At 40.5% G+C, this 23,611-nt stretch overlaps 1 long non-coding RNA gene across 1 annotated transcript; it reads left to right on the top strand.

Moving 5' to 3' along the window:
• Positions 1-17,750: 17,750 nt before the first annotated feature.
• LOC119703509 lies at positions 17,751-23,394 on the top strand. The gene is made up of 3 exons (XR_005257646.1): positions 17,751-18,210; positions 22,675-22,743; positions 23,206-23,394. It is a non-coding gene; the product is annotated as an uncharacterized LOC119703509 (long non-coding RNA).
• Positions 23,395-23,611: the final 217 nt, after the last annotated feature.

Raw genomic sequence — 23,611 nt, 5'->3', positions numbered from 1 at the left:
GGGGTAATGGCAACTTGAATTTGAGCTCTCCTGACCTGTTTTTCCCTCCTTCCCACAGAACCTTGATATTTCCTAAATGAATATTTTGTTTCCTTGTACTAATCTGACACTGTTCACCCAGAAACTGAATCTAGTTATCGCTGGTTAGGCTAATTAGGATTTCTTGGTTTCTCTCCCCCTTTGTCATTAAGCTGGATTTGAGCTTCACATACCCTTGCAATTACTTTGAAATTCCAAGTCTCCTTGCAAATACTTTGAGAAAGCTGAAAGCTAAATGGTTCCCAAGTTTAAAATAGGATGTTCCCTAGTTGAAAGGCAAAAAAGCAATATTGTTATATTTGTATTCTGATGAAATTCATTATGTACAATATAATTTGTGTCTCCATAACAATCTACTCTTCCTCAATTAGGGATTAAGCTAGATACAGTATTTTCTCTAGATCTTTTTAGCAATTTTTTTTTCATTGAAAATACAGAAGGAATTTGAAGTGTTTGTTACTGGCAGTAAAATATACGCTTGCCGAGTTTTTCTTCTGTTTATTGTAAATCAGCTACAGAACAGCAATCCATGGCATCAATCCAGGAAACTGAGATTATGAAGTTAGGCAGTAAAAAAAATGAACAAAAAAATCATGTTTATAAATCTCGATGAGCATCTTCCATGCTATGCAGTGGGGACCTGCTCTAGCTCCCTTTGAAGTCAACAAGAAAACTCCCACCAGCTTCCAGTGGGATTCGGCCCAGACCCTGATTTCCCACATTTGTGTCCAGTTTGGGCTGGGATAGTGCAGGCAGAGAACTGTGACTGGTGGCATTGGTGCCTGGACCAGTGCAGTGGGGAAGGAAGGTGAAGAGATAAAGGTGTTTATCACACCAATTCCATTATTCATGGGAACATGAGCACTGGAAATGGTACCACATTGGTGGCCAATTTGTTGATGTGCTACAAGCCCTCACTGCTGTCCACAGCTCCAGTCCCCTGAAGAACATCTGAAGTGTAACCTAGGAGAAATCTGTTGTAATTTGCTCTCCTGCTCTCTGTATTTATAAGCCTACAATATTGTAAGTTTTTGCTGTGGGTGGACAAGCAACATCCACTCATATCAAAGCAGATACAAGAACAGATAAATATAACTTTATACATTCATTTTTATATAACTTATGCAAATGTATGCACAAGTTAGTCACAGTCCCCAGGCTGGCAGCAGCTCTGATGTGGCCATTGTTGTAGCTCATTTTGGACACCAGTGTTGCTGGACAATCCTGCTGCCTGCAAGCAGAGCTTTGCATGTGTGGGTTTGTCTGCTAGAGCAAGGTTTGGCTGGATGGAGATGGCAGGATGGGACAGAGAGGGGCACAGTCACTGCAGTTCTTCATCTCTCCAGCCCAGGTGTGGCTTAGGCAAGCTGAAAGTGGAAGCTCATAGTGTTTTTTTCTCTTGAGGGCATTAGCAAGAAGGGTTGAAGTCTGAAAACTGAGACCCAAGGAGCTGGCTTGTGAGTGGACTGCAGCCCTCAGTGGCCTCTGTCTATTCACCGAATGATTTGGGTTAAAAATCATCTCCCCTGCCATAGGCAGGGACATCTTCCACTAGACCAGGTTGCTCAGAGCCCCATCCAACCCTCAGCTTCATCTCCTCATCAGCCACCTTCTGTGACAGCTAGAGTGCTGTTCTCCACCTTTTAAATTAAATGAAACATTGTCTTTTACCCTATTGTACCAGTGGTTGCCACAGAAGAGAAGAGTTTTCTTTAGCACTTGCTGTTGAGTACTAACTGACCATCTTAAAAAACAAATCAAAGACTATAGACACAGCAGCTTATTGTTCTTTTCTGTGTGAACTTATCTGTTCCCCAAAGACTAAACAGAACAAAAGGGACATTTTTTGGTATGCCGGGTTCAGTTGTCAAAATTAGTATTCTTAATGTTCTTCCTTATTTTAAACACCCATGAATAACTTGGTCCCTACTGCTTAGATTATAGATTTTAGTGTATGAATTTTAATAATTCTAATTAATGGTGCTATCTTTATTATATTACTTTGTACTTGGGTTCACTCTTTCATCACAAGATCTCAAAGCACTCTATTAAGCTGCACCAAATCTTTGTAAAGTAGATGAATTTTAGCCTATTGAGTTTATGTATTGGATAAGTGTAGTAAAGGGAATGAACAGTTTTTCCAAAGTTCATTTCAGAGCTTTGCCTTGATTCTCTGCAATATTTAAACACTGGGAAAATTAGGCTCCAGAAAACTTGACTCCCACTTCTACCCTCTAAATTATGGATATCTTTACTCCCCATTTTGAATTTCAAGTAATCTTTGAAAAAATTTGTACTCGTGAGTCTTCAAATATGAATAGTGATAATTATATAAATATTATTAATATGCACTATTAAAAGAAATAAATCTACATTTGCAAAGCTTTGATGTGCTTACAAAAACTGAACTTTTAAATGGAAGTGTGTTTTTAAATCACGTATGTATTGCAGAAATCTGTTAAGACAGTCTCAGAAAGATCTGCATATGCTCAGAGCAATGATTCATGTGCTCCTGCAGCTATGCCCAGGGAGCATTACAGATATCTGATGGAATAGACCTGCTCAGCACCTCACAGGTTTTTTTCTCAAACCAGTTTTGTTGTGTTTGTTAATTATGGGAATTTTAAAAAATATGTTTGATGTGTGTATATATATATATATATATATATATATATATATATATATATATATATACACACACACATTTTTGTGTGATTTTTATGGTGCTGTAGCTGTGTGCTGTGAGAATTACCACCTGGAGTTTCTGTCTGCTAAATCCACACCAGACCTCTGTGGTGGATTGTTATCTCTGACAATCTCACCTTTCAAATCCACTAGTCATTGTGGATATTGTAATACTTTTCTTAAAGATCTTCCTCTCCTTTCCCACTACTCTACACTGAGGTGAGAGCTGATCATTCACCACATGGGTTTCCTTCTTCAAAAGCATTTTCATATTTAAGACTTGTTAAATAGTTCAAACTGCTACATCATTACTCTTTCTTTTCCATTCGGGCATTTTAAGACACTTACTTAGCTGCTTTAAAAATAATAAAATTGTGACCTTTAGTTGACATTCCAAGCTCATGTTTTGAAGGCTGTGCTTATATTTTGAGGTTGCTGCTGCCTAGGAAAATCAAGACTAACTGATCTGACTAATTCTGAATGCTTACCTCCTTACAATGCTTTTTTGGGGTGGGGAGTTTTAGTCTAAAGTAGCATTTTTAGGAACCAGTCTCTGCCCAGGCTGCTGAAGGCAGAAGGTGCCTGAGAGTGAAACAAAAATGTTTTGAAGAGCAGGATTGGACTCCCTGTCTATTCTGCACTAACCACCAACAGCTGGGGAACAGGCTGCAAGAGGCAACGGGATCACATCTCATGGACACGTGAGCAAAGGCTTAGCAAAGTTTCCAGGGGAAAGGTACAGGTTTTTTGTTGCCTTTGCTTGATTGTATCTAAAGGGAATGGAACTTTTTAAATGCTAGTACAGATCTTTGTAAAATATGTAAGCTGCAGTCCGTGGACTTTCTTTATCAGGTAAGTGTGGCATTATGTGGGTTTTTTTTAGTTAATAGCTATTTTTACCAGATTTCTGAACAGTGCAGCTAAGCAGCAACAGGGGGAGGACTTAGGTGGGAGGAGGAGATAAGTAAAGTTGGGGGAAAGACAAAAGGATATCTATAGGTGTCCAGGGAGTTTTCAGACTTTTGGACTATGACCTCCACCCCTGGCATCAGTGAATTCTACTTATTCCAGCAGCAGTTTTGGTCAGGGCAGCAGTATATGGGAGGATGTCCCATTGCAATTTATGGTTCTCAGTAGTGATGGCACTGTGCCTGTACCTATCTGGTTCCAGGTCATATGTGGTCAGAACATGTTTGATCTCCTCCAGAAGACCAGGAGTATCCCACAGCCACCTTAATGTCATCCACTCTGGCATCTGCTGAAACATCTGCTGGTGGCTGGTGTTGGAGACATTACAGTGGATGTGTTGGGAAACCCATCTGGCTCAGGATGAGAGTTTTTCTGCTCCTCTGTGCTGCACAGCATTGGGGGATCTGGAAGTCCTTCATGCTCTGACCTTTTGGAAGTTGAAATGCTTGGTGCGGGCCTGTCATTAAAAAAAAACAGCATTTCCTGCTTAAAACTTTGCGAGGCATATTTTTATTTTAATTGTGTACTTATAACTGCTGGTTAAAATGGAGTATTTTTAACTATTACCTTAGACAATTGTATTTTAGTATAAAAAACCACCCTTTGTTTCTCAGTGATACTCTTTTGCAGAATGTAGTTATGTGGGGATCGTGTTGATTAGTAGTTATTTACTTGGTCAGATGGGTTAGTTTACCCTCAAACTATGCATTTCATTGTAGCAGTGGCATCTTAAATAGTTATTTAGAGAAGAGCTGCAGAAGACAGAAACTTCACAGAGGAGGGGAAGAAAAAAAATCCAAATAAAAAAAAAAAACCAACCCACCACACACAAGTTGGAAGGGCTTAGAATAAATCATTGCATGTCATTCTGTGGGAAAATCTTCCCGTACGGATGCTGTGTTGTTCGCAATGTGAGTGCCAGATCCACTCAGCTCTGCTTTGCACTTCTGTCACCCTTATCACTCATGAGACAATCCTCTTCCACTGTAAGTGCTACCCCCAGCGGCATGTATTCATTTATAGGACTTGCATGCTTATGCTGAAGTCAGGCACCCAAGAGGCACAGGATGAATTGACAGTATAGGCAGATGCTTTCAGCAAAGGAACCAGGATGTTAAAAGAGCTTTAGCGTGGTTATTGTTTTGCCAGGCAAATCCATGTACTTGTCATCAAGGTGTTCAGGAGTATTTCAGCCTCGTCGTACAAGCTGAATACAAGAGCTGTAATCAAGAGTTACATCATTTGGTGAGACAAGACCTTGAGGAATACAGCAAAGGGAAATGTGCATAATTAGAACAGTTCAGTTACAAGGGAAAGGGGCTTTGATAGTGTTAGAAATGCAGCTGAAACATGCAGCCTCCATTGCCCTGTCATCAGGCATTAGATGGTAGATGTCAGCGGGCCAGGGGGATCTCAAGATCCAATGAAAGAGCATGGGGTTCCCTCTTTCAACCTTTCCAGCCCTCAGGAAAACATCTAAGGTGGCCATCTGCTGAGCTACAAGGTCTCCTTCTCTATTTGTGGACAAACACCAAACCAGAGATTAAAAAAAGAGGCACTAACTAAAAAAAGAAAAAATTAAAAAGCTGTTTGTTTTGATAGCTTTTCTCAGGAAAGAATGCTGAGAAATAAGAGCATGACCAATTCCTCTGTCACCTCAAAATTCCTGTAAAGGAAGAGGCTGACATGAAGAGGGGCCAGACGTGGTGACAGGGAACACGTCGCAGGTCATCAAACGCCTTGGGGCCAAAGCACTTCCCATGGTGATTTCCACACTAACAAAGTTGCCAAAATCCTTCCTAGAAATTTCACTTGGGGGAATAAAAAAAAAACCAACTTTAGTGACACCCGTTCTAAGTATGCAACATCCAGCCTGCTTTATTTAGATTTTTCACAAAATATTTATCACTGCCATAGTGATATCTATCCTAAAAAAAGAGACGATGTTTCAAAGCAATTTGACCTTCTCTAGACCCTATCCAGAGACATCTCTATTCTTACACGTGTATTATTGGCAAATGTTTTGAATTTTTGAGTTTGTAGAGGAAAATGTTCAACATCTCAGGGATTCTTGAGCCATGGGAGACTGCTTTCCACCCACCACTGAGTAGGTTACCAGACAATTCTTAATGTTTAGGTATCAAATATGTTTGTAACTATCCCTGGATGTTCAGTGAATTAATTATCTTTCTCCTTTTTGCTTTTTCATTATTCTATTTATTATAAGGCAAAGCTTGCTGGTGAGGCAGTGTGTCAGTGGGGCACTTCCAAGGAACACCACTCAGGGAGCACTGGAGAAAGATTTCAGCACTGATGCTCTTCCAAGACGTCAGCACCAACTGGCATCACTGGCATTCATCTTTTGGGTGAGACTATGGCTGGAATCCTCTCTCTCTCTCAAGGCAAACACTACAGCAGGACATTGCAGGTGAGTTCTTCTGAAATGAACTGATTTCATGATGGTATAAAACTCAAGGTTAGACCTTTTTTTCCTTGAGGCTGCTGGCTGAGCCCTGCTGGATAATGTGGAACGCCAGCAGTGCTATGAATATCAGGAATGCTAATAATGGGGTCTCATTTCTAACTTGGGAACAAAGGTTTCACTGCGTGCACATAACTTCCACGGGCAAGCATTCCTCTTGTCTTGCTGGATGTGGGGTGTGGCTCTGCGCGAATAACCCCAGTCCTTTAAAAGAGTACTGGAAGACAGTCAAAGAATTGTTTCTTTGCCAATAACTGTAGTGTGGGGAGGCGCCAGGCTCAGGTTTTAATCCTGCAAATGGTTCCAATGCAGGGAAGGAGGTAAATATAGAGTGCAATCTGAGATCTTGGTCTTCGTTGGGTTTGGAGGTCTGTTTACTGGGGGTTCAATTGCTGTGCTCTTGTTTTTTTTTTTTTTTATTTCATTTTTTTAGTAGTTTAATTAATTAATCCTAATTTTTTCTGGACAATTCATAATGCTGCTTGTTACTAATTGACTCCAGGGTGTTTAACGTGTTTAAGCCAATAGCAGAGGTCAGAGGAACGGTATCTAAAGACTGCACGGAGAGCATCTGCATATTTGATCTTGTTTGCACCAGATTCCTGGCTCTCACTGTCTTAGGGATACCCAAGAGGGACACAGTTGTCATAAGCATGTCTTAAGTGGGTGCTTCAGAATTGTCCTGGGATGGTATTGAGCCAATCCAGCAGCTTCCTCGCGTGAAGTATGCGCAGCGGAAGAGGGAGCAAGGGAGGAGGAATGTGTGGCATTCCCCTGCGTCTCTCTGGCACAATTGTCCTGGTGGTCCTGTTTCAGCTGGTGGAATCCAGAACAGCCCCGTGGCTGTGCTAGGGCACGTGAAGCTCCTTTTTCTGACCCTTATATGGAACAGGATTACAGCACGACTGGCGGGGTGGGTTTGCAGCTCCTTTTCCTCTTTGCTCAGCCACAACGAGCCCAAACGTGACGTGTTTAGGAATCTGGCACTACATTTCCAAACTCCATGCAAATATGGTAATAATAGCTAAACTGACATTTGCTTTCACTTCTGTATAGTATGTCTTTAATATCATTACTACCCTTAACATTTAAAGGAACTTTGACAGTTATGTAATCCCTTCAACATTTAAGTACAACAGGAATTTATTATTATGTGCAGTGGCTGGAAATGGAGCACTTTTTTCATTCACACTATAAACAGTTATGTTGGATTAGTAATCCTGCTTGTCAGAGTTGTTCACTGTTTGATATTAATCAGTAGGTTTATGAAAGGTGCAATAGAAGGCAGAAATGAGCAGTGAAGAAGTTGTAAACCTTGGTTCCATAAAATCAGACTCTACGTGTTGCTCAGGTTCACAACGCTTCTTGCAGTGACCTCAGACTGAGGAGAAAGGAAGGGCTGCATTATGGTAGTGGTGCCTCTAACTGTCCTTTGGTAAACATATATTTAGTTTCTTGCTATAAAAATGCAATAGCTGGTAGTGATAGAAGCCCAGACTTTTGAGAACATTTTTAGGTTGTTTTGTAAAGAGTGTGTTTTTCAGATTGTTGTGTAGATCAAGCATGATACAACCTAGCAAAACACTTAATGATCAAATATTACATGACAAAATGAATGCCGTCTCCTTTTGGTGCTTATCCACTATTAAAATCATGTGCAAATCACTTCACCTGAATATTTCTACCTAATTTGTGGGTTGTTATCTTTGAGCTACATAATTAATTTCTGTATCTTGCAAACACTGTTGAACTGCAGGTTTGTTGTTGATTTTTTTTTCCTTTTCTTTTTGAACACTTCTGAGTCTCTAGTACATATTCATGCAGCACGTACAGAGGAGCCAGGTCCTGTGGTTGGAAATGTCATCCTGTGAGATCTTTAGATGATCAAAGTGACAATGACACCATTGTAATGCAACATGTCTTCAAACAGTGCATAATAAATTACCATGATTGGTTAATGAACATGCATGATTAATGAAACAAAATATAGACATATAATAAAGGGTTTTTTTGTAAATGTCAGTCATCTTCCTTGTTCAAATGCTTCTGGATATGTCCCTTATGCACCTTGCAGAACAGTTGACACATATATGTTTGTAGATATAGAACAGTGAAATCAAGATACAACACATAACCTTTCACTTAGAAGTAAAATTAAACTTGAAGAGCATATTTGACAGCTTTCAATGCCTAGGTTTGTTTCAAGTTAATTTTTCTCCCTTATTTCTGAAATCTTGCTTATTACAGCTTTGTTTTGGCATTGATAAAAAAGAAATCTTCATTGAATAACAGTGGACTTTGTTAAACTATGTATATCTTTCACTGATCACTTTTAAAGCAACGTGGCATTAGCTTTTTAAATTCTTGGGGCTAAATTTAGCATTTACTTATGGTAGGATCAAAAGTGTCAGAAATCTGCATCACTGCCTCATTATCAATCACTGGGATATTTTGGGAGAAGCAGTTTGATTTGCATTGTCGGACCTCCTACCTAGCATCACAGAAGGCTGTGCATCAATAAAATTAACTTTTGTCACTCAAACTAAATTGGGCTGAGGCACCCCTGCCAGAACAGCTCATGTGCGTGCAAGGAGCGTGGCTGATCCCGGAAACGCTCAAACCTTGTTTGGGAAGGCAGAATAAAATAATTAATCCCCTTCTGGGTGTTGTCCCACAGCTTTCTTTATGTCTCAAAAGAAATCCAACAGGAAGGTGATAGATCCCCCTCACACAGAGCCAGGAAAATGAAAGGTCTGGATCCAACCAGCACAACGACGGGCTCGACCAGATCCTGCCTGCTCCGTCGCGGTGTGCAGAGCCCTGCCCAGCTGTGCCTCACCTGTGGAAGCCTTGGAGCTGTGATTTACAGTGCAGCCGCCCTTTGCTCAGCTCCCTGTTGCTCTGGAGGAAGTTGCTGCAGCTCTTTGCAGAGCAGAACATACCTCTCATCTCCTGCCAGCTCTGCAGAGCAGAGCCGTTCCCGACGGCAGGATCACCACCCTCGTCGCCTCCTCCATCGCTCGCCAAGCGGGAGACACTGCTCTTCCAACATCTGGAGGTCTGGTCTGCAGCATGGGGTGCCTGGGGTTCACACGCTCCCCTTCTCCATGGATCTAGTTCCAGCCATGCTGGGAGCCTTTCCCAGTGAAGCCCAGCGTGGCTGGCTGTCCTTGCTGCCAGCAGACCACGGCAGCAAGGCAATAAAAAGACAAAAAGTCACAGCCTTCCTACAACATCTATTATTTTTTGCTAGAGGTTGCATGAACCAGAGTGGAGGGAGGTGAATGTGTCCTGCCTGGCTGCATCCTGCCTTGCAGCCAACCCACGCAAGAGACAGAGTTGACTTTTGGCAGAAGAAACAATTCTGTTAAGTCTTACCCATTCTGAAACACTTTGTGTGGTTTTAAGATAAAAGTGAGTGTATGTTCCTAGGCATCAGCTTCTAAATAACAGATCATCATTCAGTAACTGCTTTTTTCACCTCTCCTCTCCAAAATTTCTTTCAGGTGCTCAGCACTGTGCTGTAATTATACATGATATCAGCTGCTAAAGATATGTCCATAGTGCATCCAGTCCTCCTTCCTCCTGTGAATTCATCCATAGCCCACTGATATGGTCCTCCTCCATGTTTACTGACAGATTTTGTTATTCTTTGAATTCATGATGAAGAATGGTAGTTTTCTGTGTTTCTGGGGCCTTGGTTGGTTTGTTTGGGATTTAAGTTGTTCTGTAGCTGCAGTTTGCCCCAGGAACTGAAGGAACCACGGAGCTTTTTATCCCCTCAGGAAAAAGGTAACAATTTTTGGAGAGACTGCAAAAAGGCAGGATTAGGGGATTTCAGAAAATGTAAACCTTTTCCTTTTTGTGTTGTACAGGCCTTTCCCAAGATGTCATTCCTAAAGAAAATGTGCTACTGTAGTGTAGATGGATGAAAAGTTTAAATTCGAGTTTGAACAAAGTCAGTACATGTACTCTCTTCATCATTTAAATAATTGTTTCAGTATTGTCTGTGAAACAAATATTTAGACTTTGATCTACTTTTAAAGCCAGATAGTTCTTGAAAATTTTCCTAAGCATTTTCCCCATTTCCTGAGCCAAGGAAATGATTTTTCAAAGCCTAAGTCAGCTTGTTTTATCTCAGAGGAAATAATGTTATTTTAGTGTATCTGGTAGGGCCAATTGAAATATTAAGAAAATTCAAATGCTCACTTTTTGTGCAAAGATTTCTAAAAGGGTAAATCCAAACAGGACAAAATAATTTCTTTTAAACCCTAAAGCAAATGAAATGCACAGATTTGCACTGTCTTTTCAATAATTTTCTTCAAATTCTAATTAACAAGTAAACCAGGCCACATGCAAATTCAAATGAAATTTTATTAAATTTTATCAAATTAAATGGTATGGGACATGAAAGGAAATAATCTTAAAAATATCAGCAGAACACTCACTGGTAATAATGCTAATTGACTTCTCTTTGCTCTATACTACTGTGGGGGCTTGGACAAGTCCGTCAGAGAGAAAGAGATGGACTTGTATGAAGTGCACTCTGTGCTGGATGAAAAATAGCTTCAAGAGGTTGAACTATTTCATGGCAAGATCTGAGCCAATATATTAAGAATAGCAACATTTGGTAAACCTTTTCAATGCTTATAACAATCAAACTTCAGTTTGACGTTACAAAAACCCCATATTTTTCCAAGCTTTTAAATTTGAAATTTCTTATTAAATTAATTGAAGGAAGAAAATGGGGATGTTCCATTTTAAAAACTGCTCACCTCTGGAGTGTGTGGTCCTGGTGTAGGTCATTTTGACTAATCATGGGATGAGCTCTGCTGGTGTTTGGAACCAAGTTCCAAAGATGAATTAGTGGCATCACTTGGAAACAGATTTTACAACTGAAAGTAAATAAACTGCAAAAAATCTAATCCTGAAGACTACATTAATTAGTATGAGAGCAATCTATCAAAGCATCCATAAAAATAGAAAAGCTACCACTTGTTTGAAGTAAACAGTCCCTTCCTTTCCCTTCACTGTTTACCCTTCAAAATAGAAGGTAATTTCTAATATTTGCCCGCTATATTTTTTCTTTAAATTTATTCATTTGCGACTGACTCTAAGCAGTCTCTGTGTCTAAAAGACATTTGTAACGCCACCTAATTTCTTTCCACTTTTTTTCTAGGTTAAGAGTATCCATAGGTATCCATTCAAGGCACATTTATTCAATGGTTAGAAAGTACACCAAACTGTTGTCTGGTGTAGACTTTATTTTAGGAGCAAACATAAACACAAAGAAACTATAATCCTGGTGTAATGTAGGAATCTAATTAAGACTAATGAGGCAACATTAAATTTAATGTATGATGCATTTTATATGCCTTACCATTAGAGCTGCAGCAAGCTGTTCGTCAGAGCGTCGAACTTTGGTGAATAAGGCCCTCAAGGCATTGTTAAACAATCTGGGCTCAGGCCTTCTCCTGCCCATTAGGTTGTGTTGGGCTTGGAAAAATCTAGATATAAATGGAAATTTGGGTAGGGGGGAAGAATAAGGGAGGGGGGGGGAGGCCTCAAGAAGTTCTCCCCATCTTTGAATGGCTCAGCAAGCTGATAAAAAGGGAAGATAAATGGATGGCTGCGTGTGACACCCTCGAGGAGGTACCAGGCTGGGACAGAAGGGAGGAGGGCCAAGTGTAATGTGTGAACTGCTGTTTGAGAGGCACCTATAGCTACGGGAGTGGGAAAAGGCTGGGATTTAAGTGACACAGTTCATCAAGAAGAATTGGCATGGTGATTGTTGCTTAACAGCTAATTAACAGTACGGTTTATTATTTTCTTTTTTTTTTTTTTAATTCTTTTTAAGTTCAAGAAGTTCAGTAAGTCCTTACATGTATTTAACTGTACAGAAAAATAGAAGTATAGCTCCAGATATTGATTTTGCTCTCTGGAATTCTCCCCCATCCCCCGCTACAAATTGAAGACTTCTCCAATAATACAAACAAAACTTTTAACAATGATTCATCACCTAATCCTTCATAGAATCTAAGTCCCCATTACTGTAGGGATTTAAGACTTGTAGATGTGGCACTTGGGGACATGGGTTAGTGTTGGGCTTGGCAGTGGTGTGCTAGCAGTTCAACTTGATGACCTCAGAGGGCTTTCCCAACCTAAATGATGTTGTATTTGCCTTAACATGCAGGGAAATATACAGGATACAATGAAGGTAGAGATGAGTTTGAATGAAGAATGGTGCTGAGGAAGGGGGGGATTTTTGGAGGAGCAAGTAATGAGTTGACTTCATGGGTTTGCATTATAAACTGGTGCTATGGTGATGGGTCGGAAGTGCAGCCTGAGCTGCAGCTTGGACAAGTTCATGGGCTCTGGTGTTAACTGGTGATTGCCAGCTGCTGTGAGGCTGGGCCAGCCATGGGAAGAAGGTGAGGTAAGGAGGATTTAGTTGGTGCGGGGAGAGGGGATGGGGAGGGCCGGTGTCAAAGTGCACTTCAACCCTGCTGCTCTGAAAGCTGAGTTTCAGCCTACTGCATCCTAGATATTCATTCCAGTTTATATTATTGCATGTGTTAGTGATGGCTTGACTGTTTGAGATTTTGAAGTATTTCATCTACACATGAAATTGGAATTTTTTTTTTCTTTCTTTCTTTTTTTTTTTTTTTTTTTTCCCTGTGGAATATAGCCATAGAAACCTGTAGTCTGTGCTGGAAAATAAATGACTGGGAATGTTCCTCGGTGACTAACTTGCTACAAGACATTATTGTAAGTGCAAGCACCAAGTTATACTTTTGACAACAAACAAATATCATGTGCTGGGTTGGAATTAGAGATTCAGCAGCGAGGCTGGTCTGAGGAAAAAGAAGAAATGTCAGGATGACTGGCAGCGGTGTGATAGGAAAATTGCAAATGTACCTATTGCACAGGTTTGGGCTGGGGGAATGAGTTATTCCTTGCAGGAACATCAGAGAGCACCATGAAAGCTCAGCTGGGGGCAGAAAAGAAAACAATGCTGCCAGAGGGGCTTCGGGGGGGTGGGAAGGAGCGACGTGTTCACAAGTGTTTGGGGATTGACCTCACTCAGCTGCTATGGAAGTGTGGGTGGGGGGCACGACTTCAAGGCAAGCAGATGTGGGCTGATGCTGAGAGTTTTTACAGTCCCCTGGTGTGTGGGGGGCATGCTGGGACCACCCCATCGTACCTGACCCAGCTGCCTGAGAGATGGAGAGAGAAAAAGCACATGCAAGGGAGGGTGGTTTTCCCGCCACAACCTGCTCTGCTCTTTCCCTTCCCAAAGGGAATGCCTGTGTGCCCCTACCTGTACAAACCTGAATGAGGTTTATGCTGTTCTGTCTGTTCCTTGTTCAGTGCTGAGCTGAAGGTAGATGGAGAATGAATTCAAACAGGGTGATGTGAAGGTTTATGGAAGCAGACAGCTCCTATGACCTCTCCATTCCTCTTCCTCTTGTGCTCTGTGCTTGTCTATCCATAGGGAAAAAAGGAGCAAAACACAGAAAGTGCAAATTTATTGCTAAGGGATTGATTAATTTATTTTTCATATCGTTCCTTCTTCAACATCCTTCTGATTTCATTAATACCAATTCCTGATCTTTTTTGTGACTGAGCTAGAAGTATGCACACTTTTCAAAGGTATAGATCAAATTTTTTTAGGATTTTGTCTTTTCCTTGAACACGTCACTCTCTGCTCAGCTTTTGCCAGCTGGGTGCTCTCTTTCTGTGCTTGGATCCTGTGGATCACAGTTCTGGAATGTCCTCCCAGCTTGGCCTCACTGATCTGGCCTCCAGGGCAGCCTGTGTCCCACTGGGGCTTGCAACACACTGGTTTAAACACATATTCCAACCAAAGCAGGGCTAAGACATTTGCAAGGCTCCTTAAATCCCACCACTTGGTGTTTAACCCAACTCTAGGGAAAATGTGATAGATAAACCTACCTGCCATTCCTAGTTGTGTATGAGTGTTGTTTGGATTTAAGTCAAATTCCCTGAATGAGATAAACATCCTTTTTATCTCGGCATCCTGTTGCAAATGGCTTTTCCTTTAGGAATGGATTCTCACCCTCCTCTGCAGCCAGCTTCCTCCTGCTTTCCCACTGAAACAACCGTGGTATTTACCATAGCTTGGGATTTCTGTCTGGGATGTTAGGACAAACAAGGATGGCATAAACTTTGGGAAGTGTTTGGTCTGCTAGAAAAGCATCAGATGAGCTCCAAATAGGATTCATAAATTGTGCAGGGATCTGGTGGTTGTCAGAAGTCCTTAGTTCTATTTACTGCCAACATGGTCACAATGCAGCGGGATTTCTGCTAACTGCTAACTTTCCTGGTGCAGTGTTTTTCCTGTTGGGGTGTGGGATGTGTTCTCAAAATCCATCTGGCCATTACTTGTTTCCCCGTCACAACAAGCAGTCAAGGTGGTTTTTACATAACCAGCCTTCTGATCAAAGAAAAGAGGTGATTCTTGCCCAAAACTCTTATAGGGCTTCCTCCATCCCTGCTTCTTTGGCTGTGCTCAGCTCCTGCAGGCACTGAGCTGGATCAGGGAAGGGTTAGTCTGTGTCTGCTCCCTTGAACCTCTTCCCTCTGTAGGAAGCCTCTTTTAAACAGTAAATCAGCAGCGATGATCTGGGAGAGACTGATCCTCCTCACCTCTTCAATAGGTAAATTGCCCTTTTAGAAGAGTGATCCATGCTCCTGTCCTCATTTTTCATATCTCACTTTAAAAAAAAAAAAAAACAGAAAAGAAAAAATAATCTTCCAGGGACTTTGACTTAAGCAAAGGCACTTTAGAGTCTTTTTCTAATGTCATTCTAAAGTTAAAAAACAATTTGACTTCAAGGGAGATACAGCCCAATTTTTTAAAAACTTAATAGGATTAGTCATGGGAACTATTTTTAGCAAAAGTTCAACTTTATCCATGTATTTTAATGTGGGAAAAGTGTGTCCTTTTCCCTCTGCTAATGTTTGATGTATTCCAGCCCTCCTGCGAGTGTGTTTGAGTATCTTAGGGGCTCTGGAGTGGAGGAGAACTTCCTCTCGGATTCTCTCTGTTTTCTTTCGTGAAAATGACATTCCTAAGCTGTTTCACTTTCTGACAGGAAATGGAGCCTTGCCAAAAATGATTAAAGTCCAAGAAAGCATAACAGTTCCAAAGCTGCAGCAGTTCTTTAGGAGTCCCGAGTTTGACATTGTGTCAAACAAATGTGAAATATTGTTTAATAAATTTGAATAATACAGGGAAAGGGAAAAATGGTTCTTGGCTTATAATGCTGGTGCTCTTTATTAAGTCTGTAAAGGCCTGCCTAGCTCTAATAAATTGAAATATATACATAAATATACTTGTGCATGGATAACAGTTTAATATTGTAATATATAATGAACGGCCCACAGGCACCCCCCACATGCAGACATTGATTTATTCGTGCTATGGTCATATATATATTGATATGTGTGTGTAGACTTCCTCACAAGTTTGTATATATTTATACACGGAATTACCATTCGCAGGCAACTCCTGTGCCTGCTTCATATAAGAAATATCATAAGCATTATTTATAAGGTGTGACATGACATTATGACTTTATAAAAATACTAATCTGATGCTAGATAAAATACAATTGTTAATGGTTTCTCAATGTTTTTTAATTCTGTGTTTGTTTAAAGCAATTATTTTGAGGCTTTTGCAAATGCCAAATTACCTTATCATGTAATTCCAGCCTTACTAGAAGGGCTGTGCTCAAGCTCAGGAAAGCAGCGGGAATTCTATGGCACCCAAGAGCCTGGCTCTGCCACCTCTTCCCTTTTAACAATGCTCTCTGCCAGGAGGGCTTCCAGCCACTGAGAGTTTGTCAGTTTTCAATATTAGGGTATTAACACAACAGCTCTATCAAAATGAGCCAGACTTCTGAGAAATTCCTGTGCCGTCAAACCCAAGTGTGAAAAAGTCCTGCCAGGCTCCAGCAGTCCTAAGGTTACTCCTCAGAATCCACAAACACCCTTCAGCATTGGTAAGTTGGCTTCCAATTTTATTTTGGATTTTGGTTGCGCTGCATTCACAAAAACCACATTTTTAAGTTGCTTTCTGGCCACAAGACCAGGAATTTCGCTTTTTCTTTTTCTTTTTGATTTTAATATAAAAGTTGAATTACATCATCACCACATTTCAGGAATTCTGAATTTTAAAATTAGTCTAATGACTTAAGGCTCAATAAAATTGAAGCAGTTGGCAACTTTTCTAGAAAACATGAGAAGTTGCTTTGTTGGTTCTTGCAAGAAAACTTCACTTCTTTCCCCTCTGTCAGATACATTACTCCTCAACCAAAATATACCAAATATTCAAGAACTTAAAAAATAATAAAAATGTTCTTCTGACACGGTCTCAAAGGCAAAACATGTTTTAAGTAGGTGCGTTTCAAAGCAAAGCTGTGGGAAAGTTTCTCTTTTTCACCCTTTGCATGGAACTGTCATGCTATTTGATTAAAAGGAGTCCTCTTTAATAGTTTTTCTAATGGCATTTGAGATTTCAGGTCGGTGAAGTTGAGCCGGGACCGTTGGTGCCGCCATTCACCGAGGACAGCGGTTCGCGGCCGCTTTTCAGACGAGCTAAATTGATCAGACAAGTCAGTCAATGTCATTGAGCACTATTTGTCACTTCATAAGCAGCTACAATCTGCTGCTCTATAAATGCAGAAGGACCGTCGAATAAATCACATCAACCAGTGGGAGTAGATAGTATCCCTTCATCCATAATTGGAGCGGTCCTCTCCTGTCACATTCGCTCATTCCCCGCGATTCCGGCGCGGATTGACACTGACAAAGAAAGAGCAGCCGCTGTCAGAGGAGCTGGAGTCTGTCTGCTGCTCTGCTCTCCCCACTAATAGATATCTATCATAATATTGTATTAACATCACAAAAAATCAGACTTCTAGCTCCGCTATCTGGGTGTATCGATGACATATGTAGGGGTTTCTCCTGGGCTGCGGGGAAGGCTGATTGATGCAAAAAGAAAGCTCCTGATTAAAACCACTTACCAAATCCATCAGCCACAGGAATATTTACTGCTGCGTGTGCTGCTGGTTTCACAGACAAAAATATGATTAAAAAATAAATAAAATAATGAGAATACGATTTGTTGTAAACAGACTTTCTAGAAATGTGCTAATTGTTATTTGCTGGTGCAGGGATACATCGTGGAATTATTGCTATGAAGTGGTTTTATGGTTATATAGTTACCAAAATAATTAAGGAAATGGAACACCTTGAAAAAATATTATTTTTTACTAAGCAAAAAAAAAAATAAATGTGCCCCTAAAACTTCTTTCTGTTGCCTGGTTGGTTTGCAAATATATATTTTCAAAATGAACAGATGAAATCAGAAGAGAGTATTTATTACAAAGGTGTTCCAGGCTAGGAACATTTTTTCCTGGAGAAATGCTGGATGGTTTTTACCAGGAATATGTTGGATTAATCAGCTCTCTGAGTCCTGGAGAGAAATCACAGTGGAATACCCAAACTGCTGTGTAGTCACATGTAAATCTCTCTGACAACCTGGAGGCATGGATCATTTGTTCAGTGTTTGGTTCCAACAACAAGCTCGTGGAGGAAAATACCTTGTTTGCTTATAAAAAGATTGCAGCTGAATACGTAATTGCTGAGAACAGAGCACTGGGACCCCAGGTCTCCAGGATGAGGATCTGGATCCGTTATTTTGGGGGAGTAAAAAGCCTTAAGTCAGTTTCCCTGTGTGTAAACAAAGCTTCACGTTGCATGTCTTGTGGGAAAGTAGTGAAATTCTTTCTTTTTAAAGGTGCTCGGTGTAAATGTCATTTTTCTGGCTGGAGTCTTTGCTGGGCCCAAAGGCAAAGCCTAATATCAAATGTTTGCTACAATTTTCAGTCTGGGACGTCTCTTGACCCGTGTGCACAGACGATGAACAATTTCTCCTTTCTGGGTTGGCTTCTTTGCCTCTTGGTGCAGAAGTTGTGCTGAAAGCATGCCAGGAACCTAAGTCATAGGTAAGCAGTAGAAATTATTTTATCTATGAAAGACGCAATTCTGTTAATATTCACAGAAATTCCACTAGAAGTACAGTTCAAAAGAAAACTCAAAGCAGTAGATCTTAAAAAGTATTCATCATTAAATACAAGACTTTGACTTGTTTTTAGATTGAAATAATAGAAATGTTACGCTTAAAACCAAAATGTAAGACAAACCCACGTGCATTGGAAAACTGAGCAGCATCCAGAGGAGGCAGCTTACACAGGAGCACATTCATTGTCAACATCTGATACTGAAAAGGTCAATAGTTAATTAAATAATCCATCACCTTAGGATAGAGAGCCGTCCTCACTTCTGACAATCAATGGCAGAAATATTAAAAGGTCAGAAAATGAGTTACTATATATTGTGTTTTCTTTCTGTGTGTTATAAAGATGTGGCTTGTGTTGAATGGTGTGGGCATGAAGACAGGTGGGAAGAAATATTAGCTGTTGCCCAAATATTTTCTTAGATGCTCTTTTGCCAGGCTTCTTTATGTGTGGGCTTCTGAATCAATGGACCTCAAACATGTAGTAAACTTTTACAGTGACAATTTAAGACTGTATCACAGAATTTATCACACACTTTCTTTAATTATCAGTATGTTTTCAGGAGCATTTTTCTCCTGTGCTGCTTGAGGTTATGCTGGGTTAAACTTGGTGAGCGTGCTGATATTCAGGTTTTGTTTAGGTATGGGGTAGAGTTACTTTGGGAGCCCAAGAGGCATTTTTTTGGTGCTAATTTCCTGGATCTGATGGGTATAGCAGGGTAAACAAAGTCCACTCAATGACTGCTGATTGTGTCGTTCTGCAAGGGCATGATGTGTACCTGGTTCCAGGGTTATCCTCATGAATAATTGTATTATTTATTATAGGGTAATGTTTTTGATCAATAAGTGTTTATAAATAGTTTTAATTAATTATAATAATGGTGTTGACATAATTTTTTTTTTTTGCTTTTTCTGGTCATCTTTTGCAAAAAGCTTTCCCTCCCTGGTTGTGGGGCTACTCCTGTGTTGTGTTTGTCAGATGATGAGTGTGGGCAACTTGGTGCATTTTTCCATTCTTTTCTCAAAATGAGCTGAAGTTTTCTTGTTTTCTGAATGGAAACTGGGTTTTCCATATGAAGGAAAACAGCTAACTGGTGTTTCTGTGCCCAGCACAGCTGGAAGGGCTCCTTTGAGTGACGCCCTTCTCACCCTCTCCAACAGCCCCTTTATGTTGGGACCCTCCAAACTAAAGGAAGGGCTACAAATGCACCAGGACAGGGATGTGCTTCCCTCTTCTCCCACAGCGCAGGAACAATATGTATTTATTAATCCTCTCTTTGCTTCTAAAAAGTCTTAATTTTACTTTCCTGGTACGTAGCTTTTACCCTGAGAGTTAAAGTCACAGCGCTGAATTCTGGCAAGCGTTATATGATTATTTTATCTCTCACTATAAAGAGTTTTGAAAGACTTTGTATGAGAGGCAATATAAAAATAAATTGAATTGAACTATGGCTTCACCTCCCCACTTTTTTAGTGCAGAAACCTTTAGAGCAAAAACTGCAATATAAGGACAAAGGAGGAGATTAAGACTGTGTCATGAAAGAGAAGACGCTGGGTGACAAGTCCGACCCTGCCTGAGCAGTTTGGTGGGTTTGCAGTCGGCTGTGTATTAATTAGATTTTAAGCATGTTCACAACTGGGGAAAAGCCTGTTTGTATTTTTAGTGGGAAGGTTATTTTAAGCCATGAGAAAGGTATTAGGTATTATCTACTGTGGTGCATTTATATAAACAAAGGTCTACCTGATGGCTGGGCAAACATCTGTTCTGCTCTTACCCAACATTGCACGGTTCATTAACACTTACCCTGTTGGCCTCTGAAAGGCCAGTTCTGGAAGCACATAATCTTACTTACAGATCCACAGTTGCAATAATTTGACTTTTAAAAGAAAATATTCTTAGCTTGGGGGTAATGAGGGGTTTCTTTGCTGTGTTTTTTTTTTTTTTTTGTTTGTTTGTTTAGTGTGTGTGAGTCCCACAGTAAAAATATGATTTTATGTTTTACAATGCCAGCTCAATAAATTACATTAATAAATGACCCCTGGTTCATGAGAAGTGCTGTATTTTGACAATATCAGCCAACCTTACCATTTGTTTAAGCAGGAAAAGTGGGGAGCCAAAATAAAGCTGTTACAGAAGAAATCTCAAGAATGTTTATGAAACTTTGCTGTAGCTACATTTATTAGGAGTAGAAGAGTAGTCTTAATTTGTCATGCAGAATTCCAGGGGAGTGAGTAATTTCTAGAGCTTCTCTAAATGCCATGACTTAATATTTTTCTGCAGCAATTTGTTTGTAAACATGGACTAAATTGTATAGGTTGCAATGTGACAAAAAGGTATCTAGGATTTGTCATCTTCTGCTAACAGCTGTTGGGTTTATTTTATAGCATCTCATGGGGTTTTTTGGATAAATGCTCTGCTGATGGCAAGCAAAAGCGCCCTGAGGATCTCCAATGGTGGGCATGCACAAAGTTTAACTGTAATAAGCTGTTTGTCAGGGATTTGCTCTCCAATGGGTCTGCTCCCCCGGGTCGCAGCAATTCCCACCAGGGTGTCCATGTGTCACCTTCAGAGAAACCCACACTGAACAGGAGGCAAACTCCAGGCAAGATGATAATCTCCCTTCTGGCAGGGAGAATTTTATGATGTGAAGAAGGGAATCAGAGCTTCCTAAGGAGGATTTTTAAGGGAATGGAACTCATGAATTTTACTTGCCAGTTTCACTGATGCTGCAGGAACCCAGGATATTTTTTGTCGCCCCCCAGCTCTCTTTCTTATCTTGTGACATACTGTAGTTGTGGGCTTTGGTCCTTTATTTGGCAGTCTGAGGCAACATCTTTGTTTGTGGTGCACTTGCAGAGCATTGGATTCATGGCTGGACTCAATGACCTTAGAGGTCTTTCCCAACCTTAATGATCCTAGTGAGCAGTGGAGATGGAGCTGATGCTGAGGGCCTCAAATCAACCACATTTTTGGGGGGGGCTGGCCTTGGACTGAGTGTGTCCCATGGACTGACTCCCTGGCACTGATGAACTGCTTAGGGTTTGCCCATGGTGTGCACCAGCATTTTAGTGCCATTCCAAGGGCACCCAGCGAGTGGTTCCCAGACACCTCTTTGCAGAGAGATGGGCAGCAGGGACTGGGAGATGTCTTTCGGAAGTTCACTCTTGACTCAAGAGAAAATTCCTGCATAAATACACACCTGAACATTAGACAATGTTTTGTGGCCTTCCCTTACATCACACAATGAGCTGTGTTCTCAAAACTCTTCAGTGTTAGATGTTTCTAGCTTGTGTAAAATCATTCCCATGCCTTCACTCAGTCTTTGTGCAGGAGGCAGGTGAATGTCTCCATAGGTGCCATCAGCGCATCCCTAGGCTGAATGCGAGCACAGCAGAAACCTCAGCGAATTCGTGGAAACCACATTTTAGGCACATTTTATTACCTTGGGAGGGAGATGAGCCTGCCTGCACTAAACATGTGCTTTCTTGAATCCTTTCCGAGGTTTTTCATATTTGAGTAATGTGGCAGTGAGTGAACCAGCACATCAGTTCTCATGGTCCCCTGCTCCCCAGATCGATTACACCCTGTCACACCAGCGCGGCAGAAGTCATCGTCTGAGGGGAAAACCCACTCGTTTCTCACTGCATTCCCAGCCCCTTCAGAACCTCTGCCAGCACATGTTAGCTCTGATAACATTTTAAGATACTGCTCTGCTGAAATGAAAGCCCTGCTTGCAAGGCCACGCTGTCTGAAGTTCTCCCATCCCTCATTTAAATCCAGCGTAATTAGCCCAACTGCAGACCTCGTTGTTATACATGCTGAAGTATAATGGCTGCTATTATAGCAGCTTGCAGCAGCAAAGATATATGATTTTGAACGATATGTCAAGGAAAAATAAACATGTTTCATTTCTTCATTAGATAATGTTTATTTATAGCACAATATATATCTACCTCCACTGTACCATTAAAGTTTTGACTGCCTTTTAACTATAAAATTTGATATTGTTGTGGCAGCTGCACTACTCAAATGATTGCTATAGTACAGCTGTTATCAAAGAGTAAGATTTATAGCTGCCCTACATGGTGTAAAGATATGTACATATTTACTTTGTGTTTTACTACTTGTGTCCTATATTTTAATGACACAAGGTGAGATGAAATAGTGAAATAATAAACTCTTTTTGCTGCCTCAAAAGCAAATGGCACTATTTGTTTAAAGTTTGGTGTTAAATTATCTATTGTGCTCTGATAATTTTTTTCTCTGTTATTTTCATTTATTTAAATATATTTTACATGTTAGTAGCAGTCTTGTGGGTTTTTTTTTTTTTTGGTTTTTTTTTTGGTTTTTTTTGGTTTTTTTTGGTTTTTTTTTACTCTTTTTAATTTTTAGAGCAGTGCTCTGGAACTGGAGTGAGAACAACATGCTTGATGAAACATGTCAAGCTACATTATATTGTAGGTAAGGATCAATATTTTAACCCTTGGGTAGATTGTTGGAGCACAGTGAGCAGCAGCTTCCCCCATTGGTGCTTTTCAAGGAAAATCAGATGAATGTGTGAATGGGGCACCAATATCCATACACTTTTATGGGGCTGCTGTCCCACATGACCCCGTTGCAGCAGGTCCCTGAGCAATACACCACGTATGAAAAGAGGCTCAGAAATTCTCTTGGTAAAGGAAGGGGTGGGAAACTCTGTCCACCTCAATGGCCAGATCCTGACCATCAGCACAAATCATTTATAGCCAGTGTTGAGCTCTCCTGCCCAAACTCAAGGCTGGTTTCCATGAGATTCAAATTTTCCAACCACAGCATTTGCAGAGTAGGCACCTTTGGCTGCTGTTTTGATTTTTTAGTGACCAATGTCTTTTTACGTATCCTTCTTTTTTTTTTTTTTTCACTGGTTGGATCTCACTCAACAAGGACTGCCTAATCAAAAGGGCCTGCAAGCAGAATGGGGTTAATTCATGAAGGCTGAGGTCCTTCAGCAGAAATGTGACATAGAGTGCAAGTGCAGTGTATAGTCCTGTGTATAAGAGGAGAATTTTAAATTCAAATGTTCTCTGAAACTCCAAAACCAGAAGTAAACAAAAGGAGGAATCAAGCTACAGAGGAGAGGTGAGTGATAGACTTTACATTCTTATTTAATTTTAATTAAAGCTGCTTTATGCACCTTTATTTGGTTGATGCTAAGTCCAATCCTGTCTGTGTGAAATTCAATTATGTTGCATTTTTTTGAGTGGGGAAGTGCATTTTTTTGGTTTCCCCTTAAGATAATCCATAAGACAGTATTCCTCACTCTAGTCTGTGTTGAGTCAGTCATGCATTT

The sequence above is a fragment of the Motacilla alba genome, chromosome 7 (assembly GCF_015832195.1).
Source record: "Motacilla alba alba isolate MOTALB_02 chromosome 7, Motacilla_alba_V1.0_pri, whole genome shotgun sequence".
NCBI lineage: Eukaryota > Metazoa > Chordata > Aves > Passeriformes > Motacillidae > Motacilla > Motacilla alba.
Note: the sequence above shows the minus strand (reverse complement) of the source record. Positions and strands in the feature narration are given on the sequence as shown.